We start from the raw sequence: 8,998 nt of genomic DNA, 5'->3' as shown, positions 1-8,998 counted from the left end.
GTTCAGACCTAGAGGCGTGAACAAACCGCAAAGAGCGAACGGTTGATTTGAATAGCCACCCCTATTTTCTGGACGAGCGAGCGCTAATTGCGTCCGGCTCTGAATCAGGCCCTTTGTCTGGAAACAGGGCTGTTTTTTTGTGGGAAATGGGGTTGGTGGACTTGGGTGATGGAAATCCCTCCACACCCTTAACAAGTGTCTATACGAATGGGCCTTGTGTCCAAAGTAATTTTTGCACCCTAGTGCCTAGCACCCCATCTTTAGTCTTTCCCGCAGGCCTAGCAACCTTACTTTAAATCTATCTCATGGGTCTAGCACCCAAATACTCAGTGGACTAAGGAAGTTAAGATACTGTATATGTACAAAAGGCCCACAGACACCAACCCGTTTCAGCGGGAGAGACTGTAGAGGGGAGCTTTGTTAATCTCTTTGCTTCCCTCTAGTGCAGGCCTCTCTGGTCCTCTGCTTCTCTGCTGGGCTCTCAGAGACAGCCACTATCCTCAATACTCTCCTGTCACTTCTGGAGCTTGAGCCTGCCATTTTCTGCTCATTTTCTGGCCTCTTCCCCAGCCGCTTGAACTCTTCTCCAGAGCTCTTCTGTCTGCATGCTGACTGATTTCTGTCTTCGGACTTATTAATGCAGAAAGCCACAATCATCTTCCTTTGGAAGCTCTGGATTGGTCAACCAGATTTGAGCTGCAATTGGCTTATGGTTGGTGATTCAATTTGCCACACTCCCATTAGGGGAGCTTGAATCCACCAGGGGGACGTTAGGGTGAGGCACTAAGGGGGGATGGTTAGGGTTAGGCAGTATGGGGCGAGGGTTAGGTTTAGAAATTTATCGGGAGGGTTAGTGTGCGGGGTAGTGAGGATTAGTATGAGAGTACAAGAAAGGAAGGTTAGGGTTAGGGAGCAAGGTTAGGGAGTAAATAGGACAGGGAAACAGTACTCACCGATCCCCTTTTGGGATTCGAACCATCGGGATGCCACTGTCAGTGTACTTACAGCCGGCACCCACTCCGTCAGTATTTCATACCGATTCCATGTTAATTATCTCTGAAATTACACGTTAATACTTTATGTGGTAAAAATGCCTTGTAAGAGTGTTTGAAGGAAATTTAAACTACTGTAAGTGGAGAAGTAATTTGTTGATCTTATAAACGGTTAACGTGAACTGTGAAGTTTGAAATAAGAGTCATTGTTTATGGAAGTTTATATTGTTGGTGAGTTCCTAAAAACTATTGCCATGGACATTTCTGGGAGCTGCGTTCCTGAAAAATAAAACTTTTACTGTAATGCTGTTTGTGCTTATTGTATGTAAAGAAATGTTGGTGATCTCATGGTTCTATGGAAGAGACAGCTACAGCATAGGTAAAATAGAATTTGGCATCTATGTACATTACATAACCGTAAACAATAGAGTTCCACTTAGGAAGGTTACTCATTTATTTTAGGATAATACTCTAGCGAGTATGGGTTTTGAGAATAGGGAAGAAGAGATATAGTAAACCTCATCTCTAGCCACATTTCTGTCCACATTCTGTCCTGCACCTCCTGCTCTTCCTCTAATTTCTTTATTATTACCACCCTGATTACCTTTTCTCATGCCCATCTGCAAGACTTCCCCAGATCATCTACCTCCTCACTCTCCTGGAAAGTCTGACTTTCTCCCAATCTCACCACCTTAAAGCATTCCCTGAAAACCCACCTTTGCGTCAGAGCTTAACATGACTCCTCCTAAATCACCAGTCTTCTCTATACGCCTGTCCTACTCTTCTCTACAGTTTACCGTCTAACTGTTCACCCCCTTCTCGTAGAATGTTAGCTCCAGGGGCATTTCTATAATGGGTGCAGGGTGTCTCTCAGTTCCTTTCAGTAACAATTACTCTGGTCCTCATACAGATGTGGACAGAATGCCAATGTGTATGCAGTTGAGCGATTATGGTCGCACTGCTCATGCACCAAGGTACTATGTGATGCCGATTGCAGTGAGGTTTTAATCACAAAGTCATTGACATTTAGGGACCATTTAAGGTTTGTCACAAGGAGTGGTGTTAAATACAGGTGTGTCATTACCATTTGTGGGGCATTTATCTGCCTGCATCTGTCATCCTGTATGCAGAAAATATGGCACCAGTGTCTTAGCTCCCTTGTCCATTCTGCACACATAGGTGTCTCAGTGCCAGATTCAGCACGGATCGCACGGCTGCGTTCGCACGCACCCACTCGCTGAGAAGATATGCTAATGAATGCCATCGCACGGCAACCGCAGCACTATACCAAGACGCCCATCGCTGTATAAAGCCGCCCACTTCCCATGACACGCACCCGCAAGTCAGCGAAAACATCGGTAACATCGGAACCATTCACACAGTTGTGGATGACCTGATCCTACCTCACAAACTGCTAAACTTCCTGTCGCCATCTAGACCTCTGTCAGCATATAGAATCGCAGGGGCTTAATTATTCATGCCCCTGTAGCCATCGCAGCCTCACGCACACTTGAACAAGCTCATCGCACACACTGAGTACTCGAGCTGCGCATGGCATCGCAGTGCCTAATTTATGTATGCCCCTGCAATGGCGTTCAAACGCTCTCGCACGCCTGCGTTGCGCCCACCACCTCCCCATCGCCTCCCACAAATGGCACTTCCTGTCAATCTCTGCGATGGGTCTTTGTAGTAACTCCCAATCGCAGTGACTGGTTCGCGCTTGCACACTGTGATGCATGCAACAATCGGCCAATTGCGTGCATAATCGCAGTTGCGATCCTTGATGAATCAGGACCCTGGGTCATTATTAGAACTTTCTCTGCAATAGTCAATTATATATTTTACATTTCTGTTGGTATCTAGTTTTTTCCATTGATTCTTTGAAGAGTTATAACCATATGACAATAAAACTATCTGCTGTGTATTAGTCAGTGTGTACATTACACCAGGGGTTCAGCAACTGCTGCAGATACTGGGCCTGATTCAGACCCACTCGCTAGCGCTATGCGCTCGCAAGCAGGTCGATGGTGGCCCAGTGTGCATTCGCACGACTGAGCTGACTCCGTCGTGCGCATGCGCGAGACCCGGATAGCGACGGGCAATCCGTCACTCCGGGTCTCGTACCAAAGGGGGCGTGCTGTCGATGTTGAGTGACAGCACGCCCCTTTTGGTGGGCAGGCCGGGGTGTGGCTGCCCAGACGGAGGCGTTCCCATGGGAACTCCTACCGTCTGGGGCCGGCCCCACTGACATCACAAGTGATGTCAGTGGGAGTGCTTTCGGCTCTGTTACCACAAGGGTCTCGTCGCAAGCCCGATGGTCGCGATGGTCTGGACCATCGTGACCATCTTCCTGGCCGCCCGCTATAGCTGTGGGTGGTCACCCACAGCTATGCGAGCGGCCAGGAGGCCGCTCTAAAAAACCAGAGGGCTGGCCCTGATTCAGAGTGAATGCTCTGTCAGAGCGTCCGGCTCTGAATCAGGGCCACTGTATGCCTCTCTGAATTTCCTGCAATTACATGAACATGTCATCACTGCATAGATGCCGACATTCTGGCTGCCCCTTCCAGGAGGGGGCAGCCAGATCGGCAAAATTTAGGGCCGTGGCCACGCAATCGCGTCATTTTCGCCCCGTCCCCCTACACAACAGAGGTGGTACGGGTACTGAAAACACACAGACAGGAGGTCGGAGCAGTGAGGGGGGTGACATGGGAAGAAGAGGCAGCCAGTAAGAGTGGAGATGCAGGAAGCATTTTCCCATGTTGTGATGGGACATTAGAATTGGCTGCAGCAGGACATTAAACTCAGGGTAGATAGAAAAGGGGAGAAAAAGTAAGAGAAACCAAAATAAAGAGCAATTAATTTGACTTAAGCTTAACGAGATTGAACACAACACATCACCATAGAGCCCACGGACTGGAAGAGGGCAGCAGGAGCAGGAGAAATGGCATCAGACAGGCAGATAGGGTTTGGCAGGGCAGGAGAGCTCACAGCAAGTTTGGAAGATCAGGAGAGGAAAGGAAACATTGAGAACCTGTCATGTCCGGCCAGAGGTACTTGATCATCCCCTGTCGGGTTAGTAAATTATTTACCACTTTTGCTCACTTTTACCACCACAAATTTCTTATTCTCATAACTGAGAGAGGCGGCATAATAGTGGGATACAGGGCCAGCACACTAGCAGAGCCACCAGATGTGCTTACTGTATGTGACTGCGTGAGTGCCCAGCATGTAAGCACACCACCGTATTGCCTCTAACTACCCAAGAGAGTGACTCTCCGTGGAGGTGTGACCACCAACCTTCTCATTCTGTGCATGCGCGGCTCCCCGCCATGTCTTTCTTCTCCGTCCATCCTCCATTACAGATGTGCCTTTGAGTATCTCTAACTTTGTTGGAGTGTATAGACCCCATAAATCCACTATATCACCACCACAATGTATATAAATAGATCCCGCTGCATACATATACTCTAGCTGCATAGAGTGTGTACAACTACAATGCCCAGCATGACCCTAAACACTCCTGGCTGCAACTGGGAACCTAAATAACTGCTGTTAACACTGTGTTACCTATTTTCTACCTTGACTAACCTCCATTTGCACACTGCTGTCACTTACTGCCGTAGTGTCTGCCGATAAATAAGATCTGATATTTTGGAATAAGCTTGCTATGAGTGGCCTAAGCTTACTATACTTGGCCTAAACTTACTATACTAGGCCTAAGGTTACTGTGACCAGCCTAAGCTTACTGTGATCAGCCTAAGCTTACTGTATTTGGCTTAAGCTTACTGTACTAGGCCTAAGGTTACTGTGACCAGCCTAAGCTTACTGTGATCAGCCTAAGCTTACTGTGATCAGCCTAAACTTACTGTATTTGGCCTAAGTTTGCTATGAGTGGCTTAAGCTTACTGTACTTGGCGTAAACTTACTAAACCTACTCTTACTGTACTTGACCTAAGCTTACTGTGATTGGCCTAAGCTTACTATACTTGGCCTAAGCTTACTGTACTAGGCCTAAGGTTACTGTGACCAGCCTAAGCTTACTGTGACCAGCCTGAGCTTACTGTGATCAGCCTAAACTTACTGTATTTGGCCTAAGTTTGCTATGAGTGGCTTAAGCTTACTGTACTTGGCGTAAACTTACTAAACCTACTCTTACTGTACTTGACCTAAGCTTACTGTGATTGGCCTAAGGTTACTATACTTGGCCTAAGCTTACTGTACTAGGCCTAAGGTTACTGCGACCAGCCTAAGCTTACTGTGATCAGCCTAAGCTTACTGTGATCAGCCTAAGCTTACTGTATTTGGTCTAAGTTTGCTATGAGTGGCTTAAGCTTACTGTACTTGGCGTAAACTTACTAAACCTACTCTTACTGTACTTGACCTAAGCTTACTGTGATTGGCCTAAGGTTACTATACTTGGCCTAAGCTTACTGTACTAGGCCTAAGGTTACTGCGACCAGCCTAAGCTTACTGTGATCAGCCTAAGCTTACTGTGATCAGCCTAAGCTTACTGTATTTGGTCTAAGTTTGCTATGAGTGGCTTAAGCTTACTGTACTTGGCGTAAACTTACTAAACTAAACCTTTGCTTAGTATACTTGGCCAAGCTTACTGTACTAGGCCTAAGCTTACTGTGATCAGCCTAAGCTTACTGTACTAGGCCTAAGTTTGCTATGAGTGGCCTAAGCTTAATGTACTTGGCCTAAGTTTGCTATAAGTGGCCTAAGCTTACTGTACTTGGGGTAAACTTACTGTACTAGACCTAAGCTTACTGTACTTGGCGTAAACTTACTGTACTAGACCTGAGCTTACTGTACTTGCCGTAAACTTACTGTACTTGGCGTAAACTTACTGTACTAGACCTAAGCTTACTGTACTTGGCGTAAACTTACTGTACTAGACCTAAGCTTACTGTACTTGGCGTAAACTTAATGTACTAGACCTAAGCTTACTGTACTTGGCATAAACTTACTGTACTAGACCTAAGCTTAATGTACTTGGCCTAAGTTTGCTATGAGTGGCCTAAGCTTATTACACTTGGCCTAAACTTACTGTACAAAGCCTAAGCTTACTGTACTAGACCTAAGCTTACTGTACTTGGCGTAAACTTACTGTACTAGACCTAAGCTTACTGTACTTGGCGTAAACTTACTGTACAAAGCCTAAGCTTACACTACATTATTCTCCTCTTTGCACTTTTCTAACCATTAGGAGTCCATAGTTTAGATTGTGTCAAAGTCTTCACAGGGATAAATGCGTGTGTATGAAAATGTGTTTTTTATGCCAAAAAAGAGGACTTATGTCCAAATCTACACAAGCACCTACAGTATGTGCTGGATCTCCACATGAAAACAGGAATGAAACAAAAACTGCCATTAATTACTTTTTATCTAATCTTTATCTAATAGGTCTTTCATGTACTTCTCTCAACATATAAATGATACCTTCGGACTCTCAGTTACTTGGATATATTTTATCACTACCGACCGCTGGGAAATCACACGGCACAATTTTGTGTAATTATTTTTCCGTAAATTAAAATAATAACCTCAAATCTAATCTGCAAAGAGACCACTGATATGTCCCAAAGTAACTCATTATGATTAGGCATGTTACTATATATAGGATGAGCAAAGTCTTATATTTACTGATTCACATCATTGCATATAATTACAGTTACATAGTACTATAAAGCTGGGTGATAGCAGTCAGGAAGGAAGAGACAGAGCGGTCATGATGTAAGTACTGTATAAGACAACTATTATAAGCTTGTTATTGTAAATAAATAGCATAGTGTTATAATGCACATCACTGTCACTATGGGGCCTATTCATCATCACTTCATTTTTACAAAAGCAGGTGAACATTTTCACCGGCAATTGTAAAAATTATGTTATCGCGCCATTCACCAAGAAGGTAAAGCAGGAGATATCCACTTTCCTGTGCCCTGCGTACAGCCCTCATACAGTAATTAACACATTTATAAGTAATCTTCTAAAATATAAACAAAGCCTTTTTGACATTCTATTTGGCAGAATTAATTTGTTAGCTGTTAACTTCAAATACATTAAGAATATTCAAATACGCTTACATGAAATAAAGTATGGTGGCAGAGAAAGGACGGCCAGAATTGGCCCACTCCAACAGCGTACAACATAACAAAATGACAAGCATTACCCGTGGATACCACAAAAGGTGCACACAAACCAAAAGATCAACAACTGCCAACAACAGTTATCCACTTAAACTCCAAACATGGATATCCACCCGGCTGGGTAATGACACAGCCCCCGTCAGGGTGGTCCAGTGGACTATCATGTCAACAAAGGTAAGTGCACCAAAAGGTGATAATAATAAACAACTTTGCACCCGATGCGGTGACCAGCCGCTCTTTCCTGCTGTAAAAAACAGCTCATGACAAAAGCACCACCAAACAAAAATAGTAGGAGAAGGAGAGTGGGAAGATAGGAACAAAGAGACTTTGGGGGTCTATTTACTAAGCAGTGTTAGGAGACAAAGTGAAAAGTGATAAGAAAGTGATAAGGTGCCACCCAATCAGCTCCCAACTGTCATCTCACAGGCTGTGTTTGAAAAATGACAGTTGGGAGCTGATTGGCTGGCACCTTATCACAGACTTATCACTTTTCACTCTGTCTCCTAACACTGCTTAGTAAATAGACCCCTCAGTATCAGCCCACAAAGCCTTACATATTGCACGTAAGAACATAATGGTAATGACAATAGGACCAATTAATCGCCTGGTGTCCCGCAATCCAGCCCCCAACAGTTTTAACCCTCTCTGTTTTTAATCAATCACTGCATCCCTCTTACATAAAAAATGTCAGGACTGTATGTGTGCATTCTAGCAAACGCGAACCTCATTGCTAAGACATTAAGAGGCCCATTTATCATTGTACATTCCAGGTATAATCCCCAAATTTTAACCACAAATATTATGTTCCCCCCCGGATGTATGAAGGAGGGACAGCAGCAGGTATCTCCGATACTTGCTGTGATCTCTCCATTCCCGCAGGCAGCCGCACACCCCATAGGTTCCTTTGCGGGATGCGATGCCGCCAAATTTACCAACATCCGGAATGCGATGCATTCCAGATACTGGCCCCCGGAAGATGGCGTTAGCCTCTCTAGCCTATGGGCTACACTGCGCATAATTAGCCAATGGAGGCGGCCGTGTATGTGCAGTCAGCGTGAGCCCGTGTCCCTGCGTATGCCGGATGATGCTTCCGGGCACTATGATCTCATATTGCAATGCGATCATGGGCGGTGATGTCATGCCCAGATCGCATTGCAATAGCTATCATAAATAAATAAGGGCCTAAGAATATTACATTACATATATCAGCCTGACACCCCCCAAAAGATGCTCTGACATGGGGGTTCACTATGGTACCCCCCGATTTGGCTTGCTGAAGGTATTTGGTGTGTTTAAATGGGCACAATTACTGCTAAATAGCGTTTTTCAATACCTGATGGAGAATAGTATTTTGGAGCATTTTTTCGTGAAAATAAGTTATAGCAGCAAATTTGGGGTACATGAAAATGGGGGTCAGCATATTTTGAAGTTGCTAAAGTGAAGTTTAAAAATCTTTCAAAATCCACCTGACGCAAGCACCTGCATTCTAAAAAACACTTGGGGCATACTTGGGGACCCCCCCAGAGTCAAGTTCGCTAGTTTTTAAGTTTGTACCCCAACTTTTTTTTTTCGCCTCCTTTTTCAAAGTCATTTTTTGGGGTGTTCTTAAGTGTTTATTGAGATTTTTTTGACACAGATTACCTTTGGGGGACTGTCTGAAGGCTGCAGGGGGGTTCCCAAAACATTGCACCCCAAAACCCCAATTCTGCACTTTTTACCGCCTGCCATTTATAGGCAAAACTTTGCCTAGTACATTGCATTGACTTTCCGCATACGCGCTAAGTCTTTCAAATTGAATACGGAGGTAAACAAAACAGGCGATAATGATGTCATCCGCGTTAACTTAACGCGGAT

The sequence above is a fragment of the Taudactylus pleione genome, unplaced genomic scaffold, assembly GCF_031769625.1.
Source record: "Taudactylus pleione unplaced genomic scaffold, aTauple2 ptg000393l, whole genome shotgun sequence".
Classification (NCBI taxonomy): Eukaryota; Metazoa; Chordata; class Amphibia; order Anura; family Myobatrachidae; genus Taudactylus; species Taudactylus pleione.
Note: the sequence above shows the minus strand (reverse complement) of the source record.